Source organism: Pseudophryne corroboree, chromosome 1 (genome assembly GCF_028390025.1).
Source record: "Pseudophryne corroboree isolate aPseCor3 chromosome 1, aPseCor3.hap2, whole genome shotgun sequence".
NCBI lineage: Eukaryota > Metazoa > Chordata > Amphibia > Anura > Myobatrachidae > Pseudophryne > Pseudophryne corroboree.
In genome coordinates this window covers 374,015,208-374,027,948 of record NC_086444.1, presented here as the reverse complement: position 1 = coordinate 374,027,948, position 12,741 = coordinate 374,015,208, and the positions used below count along the sequence as shown (strand labels likewise).

At 44.1% G+C, this 12,741-nt stretch overlaps 1 long non-coding RNA gene across 2 annotated transcripts in view; it reads right to left on the bottom strand.

The window, feature by feature from the left end:
• Positions 1-3,426: 3,426 nt before the first annotated feature.
• Positions 3,427-12,741, bottom strand: part of LOC134885862 (uncharacterized) — a 73,015-nt gene continuing 63,700 nt past the window's right edge. For both annotated transcript variants that reach the window (XR_010169977.1, XR_010169971.1), the window contains exons 2-3: positions 5,559-5,628; positions 3,427-4,877 (exon numbers count right to left, since the gene is read on the bottom strand). This is a non-coding gene — a long non-coding RNA (uncharacterized LOC134885862). The remainder of the gene's footprint in view (positions 4,878-5,558; positions 5,629-12,741) is intronic.

The following is a 12,741-nucleotide window of genomic DNA, read 5'->3' as shown; positions in this document are numbered from 1 at the left end:
ACGTATGAAAATGCTATAAAAATGCTATAATAACCCAGAAAACAGGGTTTTTACAGCACTTTTGCTCTGGTACATCCCGCCCACAGACTAGCCAAGGGCTGCGACCATCAAGAGCGATGCTCGTCATGGTGATCTGATGCTGCATCTTTGGAAGCAGCACTCGGATCGCAGATGCTGGCAGGAGGCATCTTTTTCTTACAGCGGTCTCCTGTTTTTTTTATTGTACGGTACTGCATAGTCGCTTCCCCGTGGTTGTGCAATACCAACCATATCGGAATCAGACCTATAGTTGGGAAGCTTTATTAGGGCAGGGGCAGATGGTAATCAATGTACAACACTGCTTAATATCTTTGTGCTGTATAAATGATAATTATATTATTTTACTGAACGAATAGCAGTCTCTCAGCAGAAATTAAAACTGGCTATATCTTCTCTTTCTGAACTTTCACAGCACTGAACTATTAAATTAAATTATATAACATACAGTAATGAACATATCAAAGCAAATTACATGAGTGTTCTTCTGTGAATTGGAAATTATTGTTTTTAATATTTTCTTATATTCCTTTAATGGATAAAGAAAGCAGCAGGGCTTGCTGTAATCTCACTACCCTCCACTGTATTTTGTTTTCTTGAAGAGCTTGGAGTCTAAGCAGTAATAACCACATCAGTGCCACGACAATTAATGATACTCACTGTTGCGTGTGTTAGCGTTTTAATATAGTTATCCCTACTACAGTATGTACTAAAACAGTACTAATGTCTACAGGGACTGCGATTGCAAGAATCAATTGTCCCTGCACAATACAAGCCAGCAAAAGACAAGGGTCACGATTCAATTTGGAGACAATTGAAAAGCACCGGGAATTAGCTCCCGGGGCTATTCAATACAGTGCCCCCCTGTGACACCCTAAATCTCGCACCCCCGGAGAGGTGCGAGCAGAAATCCGATAAAAGTGCCAGCGCAATGCTGATTTTTGCCCTTAGCGCGGCAGAAACAGCATCGTGCTGGGCACTTAAGTCGGAGAATGGCAGTTCTCCCGACAAAACACTGTTTAGTCTGGGAGAACGGACATTCTCTGACTTACCATTGCACTGTATTGAATAGCCTCGGGAGCTTATTCCCAGCGCTATTCAACTCTCTTCGAACTGAATCATGCCCAAGGAGTCTTTCTCATTTTTTTATAGACTCCTCCACACTTGTGCAGAGGACGGTGTTACTTTCCCAAAAACACTTCGGAGGAGGGTGGAGGTTGCAGGAGAGGGATTGCCTGATCCCTCTCAAGAGAGAGAGCCCCGATAGGCATAAAGAGATTAACACCATCTGAAGATGGCATTATCCTACAGAACCCAGCTTTGAAAAACGAATCTTTATGGCGCTTGGAACATAGGTTCAAATAATAATGGGGGCTACAATCTACAGTGCTAATCAGCCTTTTAGAACAAGAAATATGTGATATGTCCTGCGTCATTAGGTTATTGTTACATAGCTCTGATATTTAGAATCGTGCGGAAACTGCAGTTTTCTCTTCATTTTAGTAAAATAGGACTTAATACATTTTTGTCAGTAAAATTCAATGGGGGTAATTCTGAGTTGATCGCAGCATCAAGTTTATTAGCAATTGGGCAAAACCATGGGCACTACAGGGGGGGGCAGATATAACATTTGCAGAGAGAGTTAGATTTGGGTGGGTTATTTTGTTTCTGTGCAGGGTAAATACTGGCTGCTTTATTTTTACACTGCAGTTTAGATTTCAGTTTGAATACACCACACACAAATCTTACTCTCTCTGAACATGTTATATCTGTCCCCCCTGCAGTGCACATGGTTTTGCTCAACTGCTAACAAATTTGCTGCTGCGATCAACTCAGAATTAGGCCCAATGTCCATTTTTATCAATGGGTAAAGCATCCACGAGGCATTTTAGTGGTTGATAGGTAGACACCATAGGGTCGACAGTCAAAATTATGACAGGGTCAAAAGGTTGTCATGAAAAAGTCGACACACATTTGGTCGACAATTTTTTTTTAGGGTTATTACAACTTTTGCTGCATATATTATCCTTGTCACAAACTATTACCTTTAGTATCCTTGTGGGGAGCAAAGTGAGCCACCAAGCCCGAATCGTGGCGAGGGGAATCATGTCACAAATTTGGGTTAAATATGTTTAAAAACACAAAATACATTTTTTTTTTAAATATCAACTTTTTTGTGTCAACCTTTTTCATGTCAACTTTTTTGACTGTCGACCTTTTGGCCATTGACCTTTTGACTGTCGACCTGACTGTCAAACTTTATAATGTCTATCTTATGTATCACACCCAGAAAAAGAGTCAAGAATATAAAAAAAAAAAAAAAAAAAAAACAGATTAAAAAAAACAAGATATATTTTATTTGTGCTGTTTTAATAAAAAATTACTGAGGTGTTACAGAACATGCATATATCAGAACAGTGGCCCTCATTCCGAGTTGTTCGCTCGGTATTTTTCATCGCATCGCAGTGAAAATCCGCTTAGTACGCATGCGCAATGTTCGCACTGCGACTGCGCCAAGTAACTTTACTATGAAGAAAGTATTTTTACTCACGGCTTTTTCTTCGCTCCGGCGATCGTAATGTGATTGACAGGAAATGGGTGTTACTGGGCGGAAACACGGCGTTTCAGGGGCGTGTGGCTGAAAACGCTACCGTTTCCGGAAAAAACGCAGGAGTGGCCGGGGAAACGGTGGGAGTGCCTGGGCGAACGCTGGGTGTGTTTGTGACGTCAACCAGGAACGACAAGCACTGAAATGATCGCACAGGCAGAGTAAGTCTGGAGCTACTCTGAAACTGCTAACTCGTTTGTAATCGCAATATTGCGCGTACGTCGGTCGCAATTTTAAGAAGCTAAGATTCACTCCCAGTAGGCGGCGGCTTAGCGTGTGTAACTCTGCTACATTCGCCTTGCGAGCGAACAACTCGGAATGAGGGCCCGTGTTAGACACAGAATATGAAAGCATCTGTAGAAACAGACTATCCACTTCCCCAGATCTATTGTCAACAATGGCTAGCCCAAGTAATTTTGTACAGTTAAGCTAAGTACACGCCTATACAATTATCTTGCTGATTGCCTGATAAGTGATAACTGCTTATTGGCCTGATAACTGTGTATGTGTGTATGCAGGAGTGTTAAGGGGGGTACACACAGAGCGATAATCTAAGCAATCTGACTAGATTGCTTAGATTTTCAGCAAGATCGCTCCGTGTGTAGCCCTAACAGCGATAGCGATGCGCAGCCCCGCGCATCGCTATCGCTGCTGCTAGATTGGCCTGCATGCAGGCCAATCTAGCGGGTCGCTCACTTCACCCGCTGGGTGAAGTGAGCGGCACCCCAGTCTCCCCCCGCACGCTCAGCACAGATCGCGCTGTGCTGAGCGCCGGGAGAGATGTGTGCTGAGCGGTTCGCTCAGCACACATCTTTCCAGCATCGGGCCGTGAGTATTGGCCTTTAGCTGGTAAATGGCTTTATGCGGTCCAGCAATGGTCAGATTTGGAGGTTGGTATCTGGTGTGCTTCACAAGTTCACATGCTGCTTCACTCCCAGTCTCCCAATTCTGTTGAAGAGATCTTGAGGAAGTACACACTGAGCTAGAACTTGCTTAGTGTATATAGGTACACACTGATCCAATAATTGCTCTGACCCAGCATTAGGGAGATGCAGGGGAGTATCAAGAGAGGAGGAGGCCCCTGTGCAGGATCCGTCTGGGCCCCCTCCTCTCTTGCCGGCAGCGCTGTAGACTTTGGGCACTAGGGCCACTAGGGGACCCTAGCGCTGTCCCAGAGTCTAATGCACATGCGCAGGTCTCCGGGAAAATGGCACTGCGGGCATTTTCCCAGATATTTTCTTACTGCACATATGTGAAACGCGGGGAAAATGGCCACGGCACCATTTTCCTGGTGATTCCTGCAGCGCTGCTGCTGCCGACGTGGGACTCCTGAGGGTAAGTATTGAAAAAAATTGGTGCAGGATGTGTGGTGTGGGCCCCCCTGGACCCCGTTTGCCCGTGTGCACAGCAAACACTGCACCAATTATAAATACGTCACTGGGGAGATCAGTACATCAGATTGAGCCATTATACATTTGTGGTCTCATTAGGTGTTTGCCATGCACAGGTAATTGTTTTCATAGACTAAAACAGTGAGTGAATGTGCCAAATTTTGCCTATAATTTCCCCCATGGTAGGTACCTCCGTATATTTCCAAGCCGAGGCTATGACTCATCTAGCCACCAGAACTATATAGGTGTATAATTTTTTTTGACATCGAGAAGCATCGAGAAGCCTCAGGGACAAACACAGCAAGAAGAAAATATTTAGGGCATAGAGGAATCTGAATATCTAAAATGGAATTAGTCAAAGACCCTAATTCTTTCCATAAAGAAAATAATTTAGAGCAACCCCACCAAATATGTGAAAATGTTCCATCCGATGTGTTGCACCTCCAACATAAGGGAGATATTTCAGGGTACAATTTGTTAAGACGAGTAGGGACATAATACCTTCTATAAAAAAGCTTATATGCATTTTCTTTTGCTCGTACACAAATGGAGTTCGACGCTAGATTTGAGTAAATATCAGTCCATTCATCATTATCTAGTGTTTCTCCTAAATCTGTTTCCCACGCTCTTTCGTGGAGATCTCTGTCCACCTGTGAGGGCAGCAAAAGTGATGCATAGATTGCGGCAATAAGCCCTTTAGTCGAGTCCCTGTGTAGGGCGAGATCTTCTAATGTAGTAAGGGATCTTTGATTAAGCTGTGACAATAGCGTAGAATGGAAGTGTCGAATTTGTAGGTATTGAAAAAAAAATGTTTAGTGGGATGGAGACTTTGGATTGAATATCTAAAAATGTAAGGAAGAAGAGAATGATTTTATTCAGTGGAATGTCCCTTATCCAATAGTCCCAACAGCAACACCTCAGTGCTGTGTATTGCGGAAAAAGAGGAGTAAATGTAAGGACTGTCTAACAAAAGTTGGGTACATCATGTCATGTACACTACAAAAGCATTCCAGATGACATTTGAAGCATTAATTATAGGGCCCACATTATTCAGTCTGACAGAAATGGGTTGTGCTGTGAACAGACATTATGGATCGATTAGTGCCAAACCCTAACCCTCCCCTCCCACAGCCTAACCTTAACCTTCCCCCAAGTACCTAACCCTCCCCTCCCACAGCCTAACCCTAACCTCCCCCCAGTGTCTAACCCTCTCCTCCCACAGCCTACCCCTATCCTTCTCCCTAGTGCCTAACCCTAACCCTCCCCTCCCACAGCCTAACCCTCCCCCAAGTGCCTAACCCTAACCATCCCCTCCCACAGCCTAATCCTAACCCTCCCCTCCCACAGCCTAATCCTAACCCTCCCCTCCCACAGCCTACTCCTATCCTTCTCCCTAGTGCCTAACCCTAAAAATCATGAAAAATCATGTAACAACCTTTTTTTGTGTTGACCATTTGAATGTCCACCTGTCAACCATGCCAGTCTTTTAACCCTGCCAATCTAAATCCCTGTCAACTAATTACCTGTCGATTTATTCACTGTCGATCATGTTATTGTCAATCTACCATCTGGATATCCTCCTGCTTCATGCTCCTCAAAATAAGTAAAAAAGGAAGACTCATAACATTTATAAAACATACACATACTGTACAATTACAAATGACAATCACTAGGCAGCTGTACAAAAAATGTAAATACAATACACATATAAAGTATTAGACCTAACACAATTGGATAGACCACAGGAATGGATTGTACAATATAAATATACCTCTCAGTCCTGCAGTAGAAACTGGTCAGTATTCATTGCCAGTAAAGTTCAGTACTGTCTCATGATGATTGAGGCATACTCAGGGGTGCCGAGAGAGGAAGGCAGCAGGTACTATTTACTCAAAGACTTTGAAACTTCCACACATATGGTTGCTGCTATAGTTGTCTAGATCCAATTGTGAATTCCACTGTGGAAGTTCCAGTATCCATATTAATGTTTTAATTCCGGCTATACCATTGTGATACACACATTTTTTGGCAAGTCTGAGTAAAACCATATATGGATATAAAAGCTGTCTAGTATATTCAGGTGGTTCTAAGGACATGGGCATATGGGTATCATCACTTTTTAGATGAGCTGTAACATAAGCTATTTTAGAGGCCATATATGAGATGAATTCATTTATTCTCAAGGCTATCGTATGACCTTTTATACAGATTCTTAAGCACTTATTTGGTTCCTACTTTCATTACTGAGTTACCCCTGATGAAGTTGTGTAAACGAAATGCGTTGGGGCTGTCAGCCACGAGTTATTAACCCAGTTTGTGAAGATACTCCCTTTTGAACTCACACTTTGATAAGGTAAAGGAGTATCTAAGTCATCATCATATTCTGGACATATCTCACTGATTTACATATTCTACTTTTTTGTACAAACTCTTTGTAAAAACTTTTTGTAAAAACTTTTTAATTTGTATGTGTTTAATCTGTGATATTAAACCAATATTTTGTACTAACTGGCCTTGGGCCTCTTGTTTGGGTGATCCTCTGGTGAGGGGTTATCTGTTTCAGGACCCCAGGAAATAGTATTGTACAGTGTACAGTGGACATCCAATTGGGTTTCCTTGGAAGAATGTATGCAAATCATATGCCATTAACACAGCGCACTTGGGAATTGTTTATATATATATATATATATATATATATAGTCACAATGGGAAAAGGCGGCACTCTCAGGACTTGTAGTAATGATAACACCAAAGAAGAGACAGACAACTACTCCATAGCTCTGTAGATTAACGTTTCGATTTATCCAAAAACCGTCATCAGAATCATATAACATACAATACATACAAGACATACTTACATAACCTTCTCCCCCCGTCAGGAAGCCGCTGGCGCCGCGCCGTCTCCCGGGTCAATGACGTCACACGAGCGACGCACGCCCTCCGGCGCGCCCAGGTGACCGCCCGGCGTCATGGCAACCCGGCCCTAACAAACCACTGTGAATGATTACATAAAAACATCAAACGCAAAATACACATGTGGTTACAGATTAAACAAACAAACTTTTACCTTAATCACTAAACCGATGCTGAGCAATAGGTACATATCCTGATAAGCTATTACTAATCCAAAAATAGCACATACTAACTGTCAAACCTAAAAAAGAAATGGTTATATTACAAAAAACAACTCAACGGTAGCGTCTCATTTAAACCGCGAGGGGAGACCGTGTCCAAGCGGTGAATCCAACGCGATTCTTTTTGCAACAATACCTTGTGTCTATCACCCCCCCCGCATTCTCTTGGGTGCTTGATCTATAATTTTGTAACGTAAGGTACTCAGCCCGTGATTGAACGCTTTGAAGTGCCGAGCAACAGGCTGACTATGTGTCCCAGTATGTTCTAATGCCTGTCTGATCGCGGACCTATGTAAGGCCATCCGTTCCTTAAATTGCCTTGTGGTCTTCCCCACATAGAGTAGACCACAAGGACAACGTATAATGTAAACAACAAATGTGCTTGAGCACGTTAACACCTGTCGGATGGCACACCTCACTCCCGTCTGTGGGTGCGGGAAGGAACTCCCCGTCTCCATGTAGCTACATGTGGTGCATCCAGTGCACCTGTAGCAGCCTGGTTTTTTGGTCAAGAAATTGGTAGGGACCATGTCCTGAAAGGAAGAAATGTCATTCTTCACCAACCAATCTTTAAGGTTACGGTCCCTGGCAAAACTGGGCATCATCGTGGCATTCCGGAGACACGGCAAGTCCTTGTCCGTAGTCACTATGGGCCACAATCTTTTAGCACATTTGGCAATCTCCCCACTCGATGAGTGGAACCTCTGGACAAAGGGGACAACCTCTCTGCCCCCCCTTACCCGGACTCTTTCCTAATGTCTTTGCCCTAGGAATTTTGAGCACTTTCTCCTTAGCTTCAATCAAGGCATCAAATTTATACCCCCTTACAATGAATTGACGTATCATGAGGTCAATCTCCTTCTCAGTTTCCACTGGATCATCGGAAATCCGATGAACTCTCAGAAACTGAGAGTAAGGTAGCCCCATTTTGGTCGCGCTAGAATGCTGACTAGCAAAATGTAGCATGGTGTTTCTGTCAGTGCTTTTCTTGTACAATCCTGTATGAATCTTACCCTCCTGCAGGGAAATACAAACATCAAGGTAATTGACGCTAACATCACTGATCTCATATGTATACTTAATAGTGGTGTCACAAGAATTAACCTGTAGCATTAAATCAATAAAATCCTGCTTAGGACCCATCCAGATTAGCAGCAAATCGTCTATATACCTCACGAGAAAAATATTTTTTTCTGCAACACCTGGATCTGTAAGGAAGGCATCACGTTCCAGGTCAAACATATAGCAGTTGGCGAACGCGGGGGCCACGCATGACCCCATCGCGCATCCCTGCCGCTGTATGTACCACCCCTTGTCAAACAAAAAATAATTACGTTTCAATGTCAATTCTAGTAATATTAGAAAAAAAGATACATCGGGTCCATTATATCGAGGACTCGTGGACAGCAATCTCCTAACTGCTTCTAGCCCCTCCTGGTGGGGTATGTTCGTATACAGGCTTACTATGTCCATCGTGCATAGGAAGCTGCCCACTGGCACCTCTTTGATCGCCTGTAGCTTCAAAATTAACGCCGTCGTATCCTTCAAGTAGGTGGACTGAACCTGGATAACGGGTTGGAGATAGTTATCCAAGTATTTGGAGACTTTGTAATAAATGGAATCTCTGGCGGTGATGATCGGCCGGCCAGGCGGCTCCGTCGGGTGCTTATGCACTTTAGGCAGCGTGTATAATACCGGGGCCACAGGATGTTCCTCAAAAAGAGCCAACTGTGTGCTCTTCGTGATGATTCCATCCATGACCGCTGTTTCCAAAATATTGCCCAGTTCTTGGTTGTACATCCTAGTCGGATCAGCACTCAATTTGGCATAGACAGCTGTATCCCCCAGCTGCCGATAGATCTCATTTTTATATTGTCCCAGATCTGGTACAACAATTCCGCCCCCCTTGTCGGCAGGGCGGATGATGATGGACTGGTCCATACTCAGGACCTTAAGTGCTTCCATCTCATTTTTAGATAAATTGGGCCTAAATTGTCCTTCCCGTTTATTGATCTCCAATACCTGCTGATCCAGAGTTCTATTGAAGCATTTCAATGAGATATTCATACTCAGTGGATCAAAATTTGATTTGCTGCGAATCACTGTACCGGTCTCTGTTGCACTGGGTGTCGGCATATTCGAGAAATGTTCTTTAAGTCAGAGCTTACGGTCAAATTTATAATGATCCAGTTTCCATTGGAAATCATCAAAACTGCTGGATGGCACAAATGACAGTCCTTTGTTGAGAACCCGTAATTCAGCATCCGACAGAGTCCGACTGGACAAATTAAAAACTATTTGATTTTCTTCTTGGTGGCGGCTTTTGAGCATCCTTTGCCACTGCTTCCCTCGTCGGGTAACCGGACTCCTTTTGTGTCGCGCTGAGCGCGCGTACTCACCCCTAAAGGGGGTTTGTTCGCTGCACCTCTCTTCTGTGTCTCTGTCTCGCTTTGGGAGGAATTACCTCCACTTGAGGACTCCGTGTCACCAGGAAAGCGTCTAAATCTATATTGTCGAGATCTGTACTGCCTTTGTCCATCTGGGTGTTGGGCCCAAGAATAGACCTTACATTCAGCGTAATCTTTCTGTACCAACTGTAATTTGTCCCGTTTAAACTTAACAAGCTCACGTCGGTATTTCTCAACTTGGGTGGTCAATTTCTCCATCCAGTTCTCCTTATCGTCTGATTTGAGGGTGTCTAGATGTGCTGCCTCAAATATAGCTTTCTTGCTACGGATCTCGGACAGTTCCCTGGTCGACTCCTCAATAACGAGTAAGATAAGATCCAGGCTGCATTTATTGAGAATAGCAGCCCATTTCCTGCAAAACTCAGCGTTATACTTCCCAATCGTTGGGATATTGCGTATCCGGAACCCTCTAGGTATTTGCCCACTCCTGTGGTAATCCGACAGGGTCACCCCGTGCAAATAAAAGTCAACCTCTTTTTTGGATAACCTTATTAGTTGTGTAAATAGCTGTTCAGGTGCTTCTAATCCACCTGTTAATTCCAGTTTATCCTTCACCCTAATAGTATCAGCATCGGCGTCAGAATAACTCCACGTTTCTCCCGTGGGTAAAACAACATTTCTGTAGCCAGTGTTACTTTGCATGATGAGTGAGGTAAAAACAAAAACCGGCCAGGATTGAGTGACCGTGCACTCCGCCCTCCTGGTAACCGGGGAGAATCCAGACAGTCAGACCAAAAGTAAATAATCAAAAGCGGTGCCTTGTGTCCCGTGTATTGACGCGGCTGGGTGCTGTCCCACCGCTGATCCACAATACACGTGTATTCACCTTCCATACACACCGGCACTCAGCTGTGTCTCCACAAATGTGCCCAGGTGCCCTCCAAACAAAACCCAGCATGGGTCTAAACAGTCACAATGGGAAAAGGCGGCACTCTCAGGACTTGTAGTAATGATAACACCAAAGAAGAGACAGACAACTACTCCATAGCTCTGTAGATTAACGTTTCGATTTATCCAAAAACCGTCATCAGAATCATATAACATACAATACATACAAGACATACTTACATAACCTTCTCCCCCCGTCAGGAAGCCGCTGGCGCCGCGCCGTCTCCCGGGTAAATGACGTCACACGAGCGACGCGCGCCCTCCTCAAATCAGACGATAAGGAGAACTGGATGGAGAAATTGACCACCCAAGTTGAGAAATACCGACGTGAGCTTGTTAAGTTTAAACGGGACAAATTACAGTTGGTACAGAAAGATAACGCTGAATGTAAGGTCTATTCTTGGGCCCAACACCCAGATGGACAAAGACAGTACAGATCTCGACAATATAGATTTAGACGCTTTCCTGGTGACACAGAGTCCTCAAGTGGAGGTAATTCCTCCCAAAGCGAGACAGAGACACAGAAGAGAGGTGCAGCGAACAAACCCCCTTTAGGGGTGAGTACGCGCGCTCAGCGCGACACAAAAGGAGACCGGTTACCCGACGAGGGAAGCAGTGGCAAAGGACGCTCAAAAGCCGCCACCAAGAAGAAAATCAAATAGTTTTTAATTTGTCCAGTCGGACTCTGTCGGATGCTGAATTACGGGTTCTCAACAAAGGACTGTCATTTGTGCCATCCAGCAGTTTTGATGATTTCCAATGGAAACTGGATCATTATAAATTTGACCGTAAGCTCCGACTTAAAGAACATTTCTCGAATATGCCGACACCCAGTGCAACAGAGACCGGTACAGTGATTCGCAGCAAATCAAATTTTGATCCACTGAGTATGAATATCTCATTGAAATGCTTCAATAGAACTCTGGATCAGCAGGTATTGGAGATCAATAAACGGGAAGGACAATTTAGGCCCAATTTATCTAAAAATGAGATGGAAGCACTTAAGGTCCTGAGTATGGACCAGTCCATCATCATCCGCCCTGCCGACAAGGGGGGCGGAATTGTTGTACCAGATCTGGGACAATATAAAAATGAGATCTATCGGCAGCTGGGGGATACAGCTGTCTATGCCAAATTGAGTGCTGATCCGACTAGGATGTACAACCAAGAACTGGGCAATATTTTGGAAACAGCGGTCATGGATGGAATCATCACGAAGAGCACACAGTTGGCTCTTTTTGAGGAACATCCTGTGGCCCCGGTATTATACACGCTGCCTAAAGTGCATAAGCACCCGACGGAGCCGCCTGGCCGGCCGATCATCGCCGCCAGAGATTCCATTTATTACAAAGTCTCCAAATACTTGGATAACTATCTCCAACCCGTTATCCAGGTTCAGTCCACCTACTTGAAGGATACGACGGCATTAATTTTGAAGCTACAGGCGATCAAAGAGGTGCCAGTGGGCAGCTTCCTATGCACGATGGACATAGTAAGCCTGTATACGAACATACCCCACCAGGAGGGGCTAGAAGCAGTTAGGAGATTGCTGTCCACGAGTCCTCGATATAATGGACCCGATGTATCTTTTTTTTCTAATATTACTAGAATTGACATTGAAACGTAATTATTTTTTGTTTGACAAGGGGTGGTACACACAGCGGCAGGGATGCGCGATGGGGTCATGCGTGGCCCCCGCGTTCGCCAACTGCTATATGTTTGACCTGGAACGTGATGCCTTCCTTACAGATCCAGGTGTTGCAGAAAAAAATATTTTTTTCGTGAGGTATATAGACGATTTGCTGCTAATCTGGACGGGTCCTAAGCAGGATTTTATTGATTTAATGCTACAGGTTAATTCTTGTGACACCACTATTAAGTATACATATGAGATCAGTGATGTTAGCGTCAATTACCTTGATGTTTGTATTTCCCTGCAGGAGGGTAAGATTCATACAGGATTGTACAAGAAAAGCACTGACAGAAACACCATGCTACATTTTGCTAGTCAGCATCCTAGCGCGACCAAAATGGGGCTACCTTACTCTCAGTTTCTGAGAGTTCATCGGATTTCCGATGATCCAGTGGAAACTGAGAAGGAGATTGACCTCATGATACGTCAATTCATTGTAAGGGGGTATAAATTTGATGCCTTGATTGAAGCTAAGGAGAAAGTGCTCAAAATTCCTAGGGCAAAGACATTAGGAAAGAGTCCG